The sequence below is a fragment of the Gossypium hirsutum genome, chromosome D02, assembly GCF_007990345.1.
Source record: "Gossypium hirsutum isolate 1008001.06 chromosome D02, Gossypium_hirsutum_v2.1, whole genome shotgun sequence".
Classification (NCBI taxonomy): domain Eukaryota; kingdom Viridiplantae; phylum Streptophyta; class Magnoliopsida; order Malvales; family Malvaceae; genus Gossypium; species Gossypium hirsutum.
Genome location: NC_053438.1, coordinates 58,270,628 through 58,286,484, shown reverse-complemented (window position 1 = coordinate 58,286,484; position 15,857 = coordinate 58,270,628). Strand labels below are relative to the sequence as shown.

The window sequence follows — 15,857 nt, the reverse complement described above, 5'->3', positions numbered from 1 at the left end:
ATTAGTGCCGAATACGAAGAAGCAACCGGAGAAGAGATCTTGTTAGATGTTCGCCCTTATAAACTTGGGAGTGTTCTAAAGAAATCCTTGTAGTATTTAGAGCTTACTCAGAGTAATATTCAAAACACACTTGTTGCTTTCAGCCTAGAGCAACAAGAAGTCTTTTGTGAAATAGGCTCATGTCTGAACGTCATTATTTTAATGGAATGCATCTTTGCGATCTTTTGAACCAATATTCTTTCATTTCTTGAATGATTATTCTTTTATTCTTTCATCCAAATCATTTTTTTCATTCATAATCATACTGTGCAGATAATTATTCTTAAATTCATACATTCTTTGTATATTCTTTTGTACCTACAGTAGGGCCTTGGATATCAACGACATGAATGACACTGCTACAGACTTAGAATCTCCTTTTGAGCGAGACATGTGTTTAGAGGGATCTCACGACTTTGAAGATGACATAGATTGTAGCCTATCCCCGGACTTGTTGAGGATGGTAGAACAAGAGGATAAACAGATCCTACCTCTTAAGGAGTCATTAGAAATTGTGAGCTTGATGAAGACTAGAATTGACCTGACCACAGAAACGAAGCAAGACCTTGTTGAGTTACCTCTAGAGTTCAAATATTTCTTTGTATGATCATACCAGGGTATGCCTCGATTCTTAAAGCCTGCACAACAGCACGATGACAGAAATTTACAGTGCGAACGATGCAATTCTTTGCCGGGGCAATGCCTCTCTCGTTGAGTCAGCATAGCTTTGCCCATTTGAAGTCGAGTTTCCATCCCTTCAAGATGTTGGATTTTGTTCGGATTAAAGAGGAAGATCCAAAGTTTTCTGTCGTAGTTGCGTCCCAAAAGGGCTCTATGAAAGAAATTTGGTACCAAAGAAGGTTTCTCACATACATGATGAAAGTAGAAGATTTTATGTGGAAGAATTTAGAATAACATTGATTCTGGTCGAAAAGCATGACCAGGACTTGCCTAATCTCATGAGTTCAGACTAAAAAAAATCAAAAAAATCAAAAAAATAAAAAAAAAATCAAAAAATCAAAAAATCAAAAATCAAAAAATAAAAGTCAAAATAGGAAAAAAAGAAAAAGAAGAAAAGAAGAAAAAGAAAAAGAAAAAGGAAAGGTCAAAGCAAAAACCCGCAAAGGGCGCTTTGACCTAAGCTGGATCTGAGTTGAAAACCCGAAAAAGGGCGACTTAAATTTTGAGCAAAATGGGGCATGGACATCACCATTATCAAAGACTTCTAATGGGCATTGCTTCATTTTTTTGAGAGGCTACTTCATGAGCCAAAGTCATCGTATACCGATACAGAATTTCAAAGAAGAGGGTATTGGAGAATGCATTGAGCTTAAACAATAGCACGATAGCTGAGGTCTCAAATTAACTCAGAAGTAGACACCACGATTCGTCACTGAAGTTCCTAGAGTTGAACATCGAAAATTGAAGGAAAATGACTGAGACGTACAAGGATTGATGTGAGAAATTACCATTTGCCCTCATTATTTGTTGAACATTGGTACTGGGGCAACACCTCTCTTTTTGGTTTATAGGATTGAGGTAGTTCTACCTATTAAAATCCCCTCATTGCTTGTTGAAGGGATCCAATCGCGATGTGATCAGTTGGCCCTAGGAAAATGGTTAAAAGCTATTCATCAGGGTCAGATGTACCATAAATAAATAATATGAGCCCATAATAAATAGGCTCATCATAGAGAATTCCACAAGAGGGCTGGATGTTGAAAAAGATTTTTCCTTAACAAAAGGATTCTAAAGGGAAATGAATGCCAAACTAGGAAAGTCCCTGTGTTGTAAAGAAGATCATTTTTAGAGGAGCACTGATCTTGAGTGAGATTGCTAATCCTATAAACTCGGATTCAGTCAAGAAACACTTCGTTTAAAGAAGAAGGAAGGACCAATGTGAAAACCTGCAAAAGGGCACTTTGAGTCAAAAAAAAGGATGAAAAAAATGAAAAAATGAAAAAGTAAAAATGGAGAGGCTAAGGGGAAAACCCGCAAATGGCACCTTAGGCCAAAGGGGATTTGAGTTGAAAACCCGAAAAGGGCGGCTCAAATATTGATCAGAATGGGGCATGAAGTGATCAGATTGGGGCATGTGGTGATCCTGCTATACCTAAAAGGGTAGGGCGACATCTTGGGGCATCAACAAAGTCCTGTAGATCTCCTAAACACATGTCAAACTCAGAATGGTCTTTCAAAGATTTTGTACAGAGAAGTTCAAGCTGCGATATCTAGGGCACCTAACCTTCATTATATTGAATTTGTTGTTGTTCTTGGAATAATTCATTCTTTTTTAAGATACGTGTTCCAATCAATTCTTCTTTTATTCTTGCTACCATTGATAATTCATTCATCTTGAGTTATGCTCTCAAATCAATTCTATTTTATCTATCATTATGTTATTTTTGCAAGCATGTTGCATTAGAATAATGATTAATGTACGAATAATACTTTCACAATGGAAGTTTTGCATATTACTTTAGAAGTTTCTAAATAATATAGGAACCTGAAACAAGACTATTGTTTAGAAAACACCAAGTTTAAAGGGCGAAATATCTAAGAAGGATGAGTCTAAGTTAAAGACTATCTTTTCAGATTTTATTGTCTAAACATTGATTGAACAAAATGACAAGATGTCGTGTTGGTGGCAAAGCTTCAATGAACCAACAAGCGATATTTACCAGGCAAAAAGAAAAGGTCTTCTGGGAGAAGAAAATTTTTGCAATTGTGCATGAGCATTTGGTATGACACCTTGGGGATGAGGTAAAGGACCAAAGAGTTTCACATTCAATATTATTGAATTGCGATAGGAGAAAATTGAGAAAAGCCATACCTTTCTACCCTTGGGTTACAGTGGGAGATTGATGGTACAAATTTTATGTCCCAGTGGATTGAACTTTGACGTGCACAGTGGGGGGCAATCAGATTAAGTGTTTCTTTGGATATGCTAGCTGAGCAAGAAGGCGGTGTAGCACATCAGTGATAAAGCCTTAATAAGCTTTTGTGTGATGATAACCTAAGCATTAAGGAATCATTTTCATGACATTTTGCATGTCATTCATACACATCTAGTTAGGAGCATTTGATTCGTTCTGATCATGTCATCCTAATCACTAGGCACAATTAGGTTCATAAAATAGAACATACAGGTCATATTCCCCAGAGAACAGATCAATGAAGACATCAGATCTTGCTTTCCTGTACTAACTGCGAAGCAGATCAAAGACAACAGATTTTGCCGTCCTGCCTTGATAGTGAAGCAGATCGAAGATACAAGCTTTGTCTCTATCGGTTGCAGTGAAGCTGATTGAAGAAAGGATCTTATCTCTCTGAAGTTACAGTAGAGTAGATCGTGTCAGATCTTATCTCCCTGAGATTACAGCGGAGCAAATTGAAGTTAGTAATCCTATCTCCCTGAGATTACAGTGGAATGGATTAAAATGAAGGATCTTATCTCTCTAAAGTTACAGCAGAGTAGATCGCGTCAAGTCTTATTTCCCTGAGATTACAGTGGAACAGACCGAAGAATTTTAGATCTTATCTCCTTCAGATTACAGCGGATCAGATTGAAGTTAGTAATCCTATATCAGATTGAAGTTAGTAATCCTATCTCCCTGAGATTACAGTGGAGTGGATTAAAATGAAGGATCTTATCTCTCTGAAGTTACAGCAGAGTAGATCGCGTCAGGTTTTATTTCCCTAATATTACAGTGGAACAGACCGAAGATTTTCAGATCTTATCTCCCTGAGATTACAGTGGAGCAGATTGAAGCTAGTAATCCTATCTCCCTGAGATTACAGTGGAGCGGATTAAAATAAAGGATCTTATCTCTCTGAAGTTACAGTAGAGTAGATCGTGTCAGATCTTATCTCCCTGAGATTAAAGCGGAGCAGATTAAAGATAGTAATCCTATCTCCCTGAGATTACAGTGGAGCAGATTAAAATAAAGGATCTTATCTCCCTGAGATTACAGCGGAGTAGATTAAAGATAGTAATCCTATCTCCCTGAGATTACAGTGGAGCGGATTAAAATAAAGGATCTTATCTCTCTGAAGTTACAGTAGAGAAGATCGTATTAGGTCTTATCTCCCTGAGATTACAGCGGAGCAGATTGATGCTAGTAATCCTATTTCCCTGAGATTACAGTGGAGCGGATTAAAACAAAGGATCTTATCTCACTGAAGTTATAATAGAGTAGATCGCATCAGGTTTTACCTCCCTGTGGTTACAGTGGAGTACATTGAAGCCAGTAATTCTATCTCTCTGACGTTGCGGAGTGGGTCGAAGTGCTAATGCCTATACCTCTGAAGTTGCAGTTGAAGTTACAAGTTTTATCTCCTTGACGTTGCAGTAGGACAGACTAAAACCACGAATCTCGTCCCCCTAAAGTTGCTGCAAAGAAGATTGAAGCTACAAGTCGGATCTTATTGAAGTGCAGTGGAGTGGATTGAAGCGACAAGACACAGTGGATTGAAATAAAATTACTTGAAGTGAATCGTCAAGAGAGGTCAAGACTCGGCGAGACCGGACAAAATTGGGCTTTCTTAGTCTTTGGTCTGTTATCGTTACACGACAACGAGCAAAGAGGGGCAGCTGTACAAGCCCAATTTTTAGCCCCAAACCCAATTAACCCTAAACTAAACAAAAACAATTATAACCCAGCAAACCTCAGCCCAGTAACCTACCCAAACCCGAATAGCCCAATAACAAACCCAAAAATAAACCCAACAGCCTAACCCAATTACAAACCAAAGCCCAAAGCAGCAACCCAATACCCATTTTCAGAAAAAAAACAAAAGAAAACCCTAGCCCCCTAACCCTAGCCGCCACACCTAGCCCACTTGCCCTGCCACCGCCGCCTCTAACCAGCACCGCCACAGTCACGTCGCCTCACCCACTTGCACCTGCAACACCTGCAAAACAAAGACCAAACACGCAACAACCAGGGCAAAAAGAAGAAACAACAGAGAAATGAAAAAAAGAGAAGAAAACGATTGTAATACTCGGCTATAAAGGCCATTTTTTCGATTTCTTTAGTCTTCTCTCCCTTTATATGAATACTAAGAAATAAAAGAAAACCAATGTGATTTCCTGGTATTTAGATTTCAATCTTTCGTTTTTCCTTATTTTTTTATCGTTGTTTTTATTTAATTTTTAATGAAAATAGAAAAACAAAGAAAACGAGAAGAAACCTTACCTGCGCCCTTGATTACGGTGACCGCACGGCGGCTTGCTGTTGAGATCGGTGCCGGAGTTCAGGGGGGCTGAAACGAAAGAGTGAAGGCTCTCTGTTCTCTGTCTTTTTTTGGGGGGGCTGCTAAAGATGAAACTAGGTTTTTTTTAGGGGATTTTAAGGCTCCATTAAACGGCGCCGTTTAAGCCCCATGACTCGCACGTGATCCGACCCGACCCAGGGGGGATCCGCGTGTTTTCGTGATACGGGCTATTTGCGCATGTGGTCCTTCCCCTTTTGCGCCTGAGTGCAATTTGGTCCCATTTGTTTTTCTAATTTGGCCTCCTGGTTTTTCGCATGTTTCATTTTAGTCCACATTGAAACACTGCGTGTTGGGGAGGGGAATATTTCCTGATCAATCCCTCCCCCTTTTCAGCGTGTACCATTTTGGTCCCGAGCCACCCTTTTGTTTATTTACGGATTTTAACCCTGAGATTTGTTTTAGTTTTCGATTTAGTCCTCTTCATTATTTTGTTTACTTGTTAAAATTATTAAGTTTTATTAGCATTTTCAAGCTTTAAAATTTGCTATATCACATACGAATATACATACATGCACATATTTCCATAAAGCATTTGTATACATGTATATGCTTGTATATGTTTTTCATATTTTATATCTTATACATCTATATATCTATATCCATGTCCCATTTCCATGAGTATATACATTTATATATATATTTTAAAATATATATTCTCTTGTGGATTTTTTTTTTGTTTTATAACTCATATACTTATATATTTGCATGTTATATTTTTATATACATATATATATCTACGCGCATATTTATATAGTTTGTAACTTATGTATGTATATTCATATATATATGTCTATACGTATACTTATTTTCTTTTTAAAAATACACGTGTCTAAAAATATACTTTTATGCCTTTTATAATTTATATGTATATACATAAATGTGTACATCCATACATTTCTTGCATTTTTTATAATTTCATTTGTTTGATTCATTTATTTATTTACTTATTTAATTATCTATTATATTCATTTTTACTTAAATTCCTAAAACGGAAAATTTCAAAATAAAAATAACACTCGATATTTGAGATCTTCGAGAGAATCGAGCCCTAACGTATTGGGTTCCGATTTTCTTTGTTGAATCAAAATAATCGAAATTACTCTTTTATAAAAAACATAAATAAAAAGCTCATCATCGAGAATTCAATACGTCGTGTCCTAATGCATTGGATGTGACACGTTGATTTCTTAAGATGAAGATTTTTTTTTTAAAAAAAATAAGTACAATATTCAATGTTTAATATTTTGAGAAATTGTGCCCTAACGTGTTGGGTTGCGATTTCTTCATTTGATTTAAACAATTGAATATCCTTTTAAACTTTATTACGTGAATATTTTCAAACTAAAGTTTTAAACGATATCGGGAATTAAAAAAGGATCGTGTCCTAATTTACTGGCCGTGATCCCTTTTTTAATCCAAGATAGTTAAATATCTTTTGAACAAGCATTTTCATTCACGTATCGGGAATTCGAGACATTGTGTCCTAACTTACTGGATATGATTCTCTTTCTCGAATAACGTGAAACATGCCCTTTTCCTGAAAATTTTTAACGTTTTAATACAAGGATCGTATTTTTAAAATTCTTCAAGGTTCTCAATTTTCGACATTAAGACATTAAGTAATCAACTAGGTACCAATTTTGGGCGTATCGAGGGTGCTAATCCTTCCTCGTGCGTAACCGACTCCCAAACCCGTTTTTCTAAATTTCGTGGACCAAACTTGTTGTTTTAATAAAATCAAACCGTTTATTAAAAACAACTCATTTTCGAGGTGATCCAATCACACCTCATAAAAAAAGGGATAGGTGGCGACTCCCGTTTCATTTTTCAAAACCCAAGTCGACCCCGTTTTTCATTCAAAAAAATGGTGTCAACAATAATTATATATATACTACAACACAAATTGCATAAAAAATGAATAGAGATGAGAAAATCGCATAAAATGCTTCTATTCTAGCAGCTTGATATAACAATTTTTCTCTTTTAACTTTTAAAATTTTATCTTACTTTTTTAAATAATCTAAAAACTAACCTAATTTTCTAAATAATTTTTCCATTTGGTATATTCTTTTATAAATAACTCTTTTTGAATTATAAATACCAACGAGTTGAAATTGATTATTAAGTTGGTACTTTACGAGTATCTTTCATTAATTTTTTTTTGGAAATTATTCTTCACTAAATTAATTATTGTATTTTTAAAATAAATATTCATCATTATTAGTCAAATTAAGCAAATATTTTATCAAATGAAAAAAAAAGAACAATACATTAAGTTATAGGAACTAATTATATAATCAAGCTTTTGAAAATTGCAAACACTGGACCTTTTTACTTAAATTGTTTTCAAAATAGTTTTTTTATGCATTTCTTTTAAGAGTTTTCTTTTCTTTTACTGAAAAATCGCTTCATTATCTTGGAAAGAAACATAAATTGTTTGCCCCCTATTTGTGCCTAGTTTACAATTTTTTGTCACGTATTCAATTTCATTTCTACATTAACCTTTTCTAGCTTTAACATTTTCACATCCCATTAAACATTATAAAAATATTGTTTGAAATGTAGAAGAGGAGGAATATGCAATTTACCCCATCACTCGAAATAAACGATGAATCGACAAATTGTTCCATTACTCTTATTATAGTGAGCTTTTGTAGCGTTTGATTTCTTGTTCCTCTCTTAATTCTCGTTTTCATTATCAGAAAGAAAAGATCCCAAGCAAAATTTCATGGCTAAGAAATTCTTCGTCGGTAGCAATTGGAAATGTGATGGAACAATTAAGCAAGTTAAAAAGATCGTGTTACATCACTGAAGGAAGTTGAAGTCCCTTACGAGGATTTCATAGAGGTTGTGACTGTTGGACAAATACGAATATCACATAAATAATAAGAATAATTACATGCTATTATTTATTATTATAAAAGGTTAGCCTAAATAAAAAGTGATTTAATTTGATTAGGACTTATTAAGTTTCTATTATTAAATAAACCGATCAACCTGTGTAATGTGATATATAAAATAATATCAAAGATACTGGCCAATAGATTTAGAAGGGTACTGGATATATGTACGGATGAACATCAAGGCGCTTTCATTCCAGGAAGCAAGGCAAATTACAGACAACATATTAGTGGCTTACGAAATACTGCACTCGTTCAAAAAGAAAAAGGAAGGACCGGATGGATTGTTTGCCTTAAAACTTTACATGTACGATAAGGTTGAATGGAGTTTTATCAAGAAGATAATGCAAAAAAATGGGTTTTTGCAATGGTTGAATTAATTTAATAATGAAGTTTGTAACTACAGTAACATATTTATTTATTATATGTGTGCACGGTTTTTCCATTTTGATTACAAGGGCAAAAAGTGATGGCCTTATTAAAGGAGCTAAGGTAGGAAGAACTGGACTGGCAATCACATGCCTATTTTTCACTAACCAAAGTATATTGTTTGGAGAGGCAACAAAGAAGGGTGCAAGAGCGATGAAAGTAGTGGTGTCAGACTTGAGAATGTATCGGGTCAGTTAGTAAATTTTGACAATTCATTGATTTACTTTAGCAGAAATACACGAATTAACGAGTAAGTGGCTAGAATATTTGGAGTACGAACATCAAACAATCTTGAGAAATATCTGGGATTACCAACAATGGTGGGGAGATGCAAAAGACATTCATTTGTTGGTATTAAAGAGAGAATTTCAAGGAAGTTAGAAAGTTGGAGCGTGCGGTTTTTACCTATAGGAGGAAAGGAAGTGTTGACAAAAATCAGTGTTATAGGCAGTCTCGATTTATGAAATGCAATGCTTTATGTTACCAATTTCTTTTTGTCGGGAGTAAGAAAACATTTTAACGGATTCTGGTGGCGTAATACAGTTACAAACGAAGGCATTAATTGCTGCAGCTGGTTAGCCATGTGTAATGCGAAATCGCAATGGGGGATAGGGTTTAGGGACTTACACAAGTTTAATATTGCCTTGTTAGCTAAACAAGGATGGAATCTACTTATGAACCCTACCAGTTACCTGCACAAGTTATTAAGGCTAAATACTACCCATGAGGTGATTTTTTAAGTGCAGGGTTGTGTTCTTACCCCTCGTATACCTGGCGAAGTATCTGGAATGCCCATTATTTACTGAACCAAGGATTGGGATGGAAGGTGGGGAATGGCACCTCTATAAACATATGGAACGATAAATGGTTTCCAGGACCTGGGAGGGAAAATACGCTATCAAAAAATTAACGTCAATTGTACAAAGGTTAGGGATTTAATCAAGCTAGAATAATTTACCTGGAATGTTGAAACCCTTAGAATTCTGTTTGATGAAAAGATGGTGAAACAAATCCTTATGATTCCACTAGTGTGTCAGAGCCAGACGGATGTTTTGGTTTGGTGGGGTGATAAATCAGAAGTTTACAGAGTCAAAAGTAGTTACAGATGGCTTATTACAGATAGTCTACAAAATACAGAAGATAACACCGCATTACAAAATACTGGAATGAAATCTTCTTTTACGAAGATGTAGAATCTTAAAGTGGCGAATAAAATTCGGATATACATGTGGAAATTAAGGGATTTTTGCCTACGCTTTACAACTTAAAAACCAAATGACTAGTGAGAAACGTGTGCTGCCCAGTTTCTAAGGAAGATGAAGAATCTGTGATACACCTGATTCGGGACTGCAAATTCACAAGAAAGATCCTGCAAGAGCCGGGAGTTGAAGATTCAACCACAGACAGAAATCAAAATTGTCAAAACTGGTTAGTGGACTTTTTCTTTAAAATGTTAGACTTCAGAAATTGAAGCAAGAAAAGATAGAGAAAAGAGGGGAAGATTTTAGAGAAGATGAGAGAATACTGAAATATTTCTTCTGAATTTTCGATAACTGCCTCCCATGCAGCACATGTAATTTAAAAGGCAATAACAAAACCAGACGTAACACATTTTAGTTATTTGCAAAACGTACCGTTCTACTAATTCTCAAAACTCCCTGTTTTAATTAAACTATTTTAACTAATTCCTTCCTGCTAACATTTTGACTCGTAACAATTCTCTCCCACAAACACATCCTTGACCTCAAGGATAAAATTGAGGAAATTTGAATTGAATTGCAGCAAGTGGTTCCCATGTCGCGTCCTCCGAAAACGAATTAACCCATCCGACTAACACTTCAGTCACAGCTTGGTTTCCTCTCTTGACTATTCTTCTATCTAAAATGCGGATTGGTTCCTTAGGCAAAGCACCGTGATCATCCACCAGAGGTAAAAGAGCTTGAGTTGGGGCCCAATGCTGAATGTTACGAGTCAAAATGTTAGCAGGAAGGAATTAGTTAAAATAGTTTAATTAAAACGGGGAGTTTTGGGAATTAGTAGAACGGTGCGTTTTGCAAATAACTGAAATGTGCCACGTCTGGTTTTGTTATTTCTTTTTAAATTGCATGTGCTACATGGGAGGTAGTTATCGAAAATTCAGAAGAAATATTTCAGTATTCTCTCATCTCTAAAATCTTCCCCTCTTTTCTCTATCTTTTCTTGCTTCGATTTCTGACATCTAACAAAGGTATCAGAGCTTATTCGATCCCTATAATGGCTGGCGATGGCGTGTCTACCCGTCTGCAGAAAGAGGTTGGAGATATGCAACAAGAGAATTCTAAAATCCAAGAGGAAATAGCTCATTGGGAGACCAAAATGGAAACTCGACTGCAGGAGTTCAAAACTGAGTTCCGTGGAGATTTACAAGCATTGTTGGGTTAGTATTTTAGACCACCGCCGACAAGTTCATCGGCAAATGTTATAGCGGACAAAGGAAAAGGGGTTTTGGGAGTTCTCCTGGGTTTTTACCTAAATATTCTGATCCACCCCATGCTCAGCCGGAACCGTTTGTTACGGATGAGGGTAGTGTACACGTGAGAGAGCAACCAGTTGCATCGGGAGTTTCGGGGAAATGTAGCAGGTTAGAATGCCTCAAGTTTGATGGTATTGATTTCAGGGGGCGGTGGACTAAGCTGAAACAATATTTTGAGGCAGAAGGTACACCAGATGCTAATAAGGTTCGTCTGGTAATATTGAATCTAGAGGGGCGTGCACTTGAATGGCATCATTTTTATTCTCAGAGAAATGGAGGCTTGCACATACTGTCGTAGCCTGCGTATTCGAAGAGCTTGCAAGATCGTTTTGGGTTTGGGCAGTTCGGGATTCCAATGAGGGAGCTGGTCAACTTGAAGCAACATGGTACGGTTGAACAATATCAGGATGTGTTTGTAGGGTTACTGAATCAATTGCATCTCCTTGAAACCTATGCTCTTAGTATTTTTATCAGCAATTTGAAGGCCAAAATAGGTCATTACTTGGACTTGTTTGAACCTTTTACATTGTTGGAAGCTTTCCAACTGGCCAAAAAAATAGAGGTGCTTATTTCCCATTCTGGGAAGGGACCTACAGCAATGGGAATTAGTTCACCTAGAACTTTACCCACCACATCGATCATATCAAGGTACTCTTCCTCTTCTACCAGGACTATTTCGAGTACACAATCTGTCAATAATATGTCATCTAGCAGGTCAAGGTCCAAAACCATATCTCCAGCATTGATGGCTGAGAGAAAACAAAAGGGGCTCTGTTTTTGGTGTGCAGCTAAATATCATGCGGGGCATAAGTGTATGAAGTCTTAGTTGTACCAATTTTTATTGGAGCCTTTTTCTGATAGTGAAGTTGAGGAATTTCAAGAGTGTTCAGAGAAGTTGGAAGAGAATGATAATGAAGAAGAGGGACCCAAATCTCCTGTTATTTCTTTGCATGAGCTGACAGGACTTCAAGGACACAATACTATGAGAGTGGCTACTCGATTAGGGTCATGTTGGGCTATTATCTTAGTTGATTCTGGAAGTACTCGTAATTTCATTGACACGAAATTGGTCAATAGACTGTCCTTACCAGTGATAAGTCAGGAGCAATTAAAAGTATCGGTAGCAAATGGTAGTTGCCTATTCACTAAGGGATTGTGTAAAGGAGTTAGATGGGAGGTGCAGGATCACAAATTTGAGACTGACTTCATGGTCTTATCATTGAAAGGTTGTGACATGGTACTGGGGGTGCAGTGGCTACTGTCACTAGGAGATATCATATGGAATTTTAACTCTTTGACTATACAGTTCCACTTAAATAGGAGACCTTGTACTATTCAATGAATTATTCCTGGAGCCCTAGCAGTTGGCAACAGTGATCCAAAATGTTTTGCAATAATGGGGCAGCTATTGGAACCCTATACAGCAGTATTGAGTTCACCTGAGCAAATAAAGCTTTCGTCCACTGGGGTCGAGGATCCTGAGGACCAACTTCAAACATTGTTGGTGGAATTTGATGATATTTTCCAAGTTCCTAAGGGGTTACCTCCTTGACGGGCACATGACCATAAATTTCCTTTAAAGGATGAAGGGGCCGTGATTAAAATTCAACCCTATCTTTATCCAGCATTCCAGAAGACTGAAATGGAGAAGCTAATTTAGGAGATGCTTCAAGCTGGTATAATTCGCAACAGTACAAGCTCTTTTGCTTCTCCGATTGTCATGGTCAAAAAGAAGGATGGGAGTTAGAGGCTATGTGTGGACTACAGGTAACTAAACCAACATACAATTAAAGACAAATTCCCTATTCCTGTCATTGAAGAACTATTGGATGAGTTGGGGGAAGCTAGAGTCTTCTCTAAGCTGGATTTGAGGTCGGGATATCACCAAATTTGCATGTGGGAACCTGATGTGCACAAAACCGCATTTCAGACACACGAGGGGCATTATGAGTTTCTCGTTATGCCCTTTGGCTTCACTAATACCCCCTCTAGTTTTCAAGCTCTCATGAATTCGATTTTTAAGCCATGGTTGAGGGGATTCGTGTTAGTTTTTTTTATGACATTCTTGTGTATTCAGCTTCTTGGACAGAGCATTTGCAACACTTGAGGACAGTTCTTCTCATTCTGAGAGAACAACAGTTATATGATAAGAAATCTAAATGTTATTTTGGGTCACCTCAAGTCCACTATTTGGGACATATTTTGCATGCAGGTATTGTTTCTATGGACCCTACTAAGATCGAATGCATATCTTCATGGCCGATTCCTCAAACAGTAAAGGAGTTAAGCAGTTTTCTTGGTTTCACGGGCTATTATAGGAGATTCATCAAGGGTTACGGTGTGATTGCTAGGCTTTTAACCGATTTGTTGAAAAAGAATGGGTGGGGTTGGTCAGAACGGGATACAGAGGCTTTTCAAAGACTTAAACGAGCTTTGAGTTCTGCACCTGTGCTGATGCTCCCTAATTTTCAGGTGGAATTTATAGTTGATACAAATGCAAGTAGGTTTGGCATTGGCACGATTTTACAGCAGCAAGGTCGACCTCTAGCATTCTTTAGCAAGGCTCTGGGTGTGCGTCATCAGGCCTTATCAATTTATGAGAAAGAGATGTTAGCGGTTCTATTAGCTGTGCACAAGTGGCACACTTATTTGGTTGGCCGACACTTTAAAATTCGAACAGATCATCAGAGTCTGAGATTCTTGTCCAATCAAGTGGCGGTTATCCCGTTTCAGCAGCGCTGGGCGGCAAAAATGCTAGGCTATGATTTTGAGGTTTTGTACATGAGGGGAATAAACAACAGGGTGGAAGATGCTCTTTCTCGTCAACCCCAACTAGAACATTGTCAACACTATCAGCTTTCGGCTAGCTCAGTTATTTCGAGTCTCTTAGAGCGAGTGCAACAATCATACACTATGGATGACAAATTAAAGAAGATTATTTAAAATCATCAACAATTTCCAGGACAGGACCAGAAATATTCTTGGGATGGTCGGTTTTTGTTGAGAAGAGGGAAGTTTGTGGTGGGACAGGTTCCACATTTGCATCAGAAGTTGTTCTCCCATTTTCATGGCAGTGCGATAGGAGGCCATTCAGGGGTGCATGTCACTAGGAAACGAATTTCAAGTCTCCTGTATTGGAAGGGTCTCACTACTGATGTTAGGAAATGGATTCGGGAATGCGTGGTTTGTCAAAAGTGCAAGGGTGAAATAGTAGCTTCTCCAGGGTTGCTACAGCCATTACCCATTCAAGATTGAGCTTGGTCGGTAATCAATATGGACTTCATTAAAGGATTACCATATTCAAACAAGAAGAATTCCATTTTAGTGGTGGTAGATCATCTCACTAAGTATGGTCATTTTATAGCATTGTCTCATCCTTACTCGGCCAAAGATGTAGCTGGTGAATATTTGACTCATATCTATAAATTCTATGGCATGCTCGAGTTTATCATATCGGACAGAGACAAAATTTTTGTCAGCAGGTTTTGGCAAAAGCTTTTTCGAAAATCGAGGACTGGGCTTCTCTTATCAACAGCCTACCACCCTCAAGCGGATGGCCAGACTGAGGTCTTGAATTGGTGTCTTGAAAACTACTTGCGTTGTATGACAGGGGAAACACCTACTCAATGATTCCATTGGTTACCACTTGCTGAATGGTGGTATAATTCCTCGTTCCATTCTTCGATTCAGCTCACCCCGTACGAGGCTCTGTATGGCCAACCTCCACCAACGCACATGCCTTATGTAGCTGGTGCCTTTTCTGTTGCTATTGTAGATCGCAGCCTACAAGCTCATGAGGCCGCAAAAAAGCTACTTCACTTCTGTCTAAAAAAAGCTCAAGCTCGTATGAAACACTTTGCTGACAAGCATCGTTTGGAAAGGAGCTTTCAAATTGTCGACTTAGTAACCTTATAGACAGCAGTCTCTTCGAAGGATCATCAATCAAAAACTGTCTCCAAAGTACTATAGACCCTTTCCTGTTATTGGAAAGGTAGGAGAAGTGGCTTATACTCTACAACTTCCGCAAAATTCTCGGACCCACCCTACCTTTCATGTTTCTCAATTGAAGAAACACATTGGTTTGGCCCCAACTCAAGCTCTTTTACCTTTGGTGGATGATCACGGTGCTTTGCCTAAGGAACCAATCTGCATTTTAGACAGAAGAATAGTCAAGAGAGAAAACCAAGTTGTAATTGAAGTGTTAGTCGAATGGGTTAATTCCTTTTCGAATGACGCGACATGGGAACCACTTGCTGCACTTCAATCCAAATTTCCTCAATTTTATCCTTGAGGTCAAGGATGTGTTTGTAGGAGGGAATTGTTACGAGTCAAAATATTAACAGGAAGGAATTAGTTAAAATAGTTTAATTAAAACGGGGAGTTTTGGTAATTAGTAGAACGGTGCGTTTTGCAAATAACTGAAATGTGCCACGTCTGGTTTTGTTATTTCTTTTTAAATTGCATGTGCTGCATGGGAGGCAGTTATCGAAAATTCAGAAGAAATATTTCAGTATTCTCTCATATTCTCTAAAATCTTCCCCTCTTTTCTCTATCTTTTATTGCTTCGATTTCTGACGTGTAACATAAAAATGACTGTATAAAATGTAAGATTCTTGTAGTTTCTTTCTGGGCACTATGGTTCAATAGAAACGGAGTCTACCATGAGGGTTTAACACCAAAAGAACAAGATGTGATTTCTT

At 37.4% G+C, this 15,857-nt stretch overlaps 1 pseudogene; it reads left to right on the top strand.

Annotated features, from left to right (window-relative positions):
* The first annotated feature begins 8,044 nt into the window (after positions 1-8,044).
* Positions 8,045-15,857, top strand: part of LOC121214569 (triosephosphate isomerase, cytosolic-like) — a 35,100-nt pseudogene continuing 27,287 nt past the window's right edge.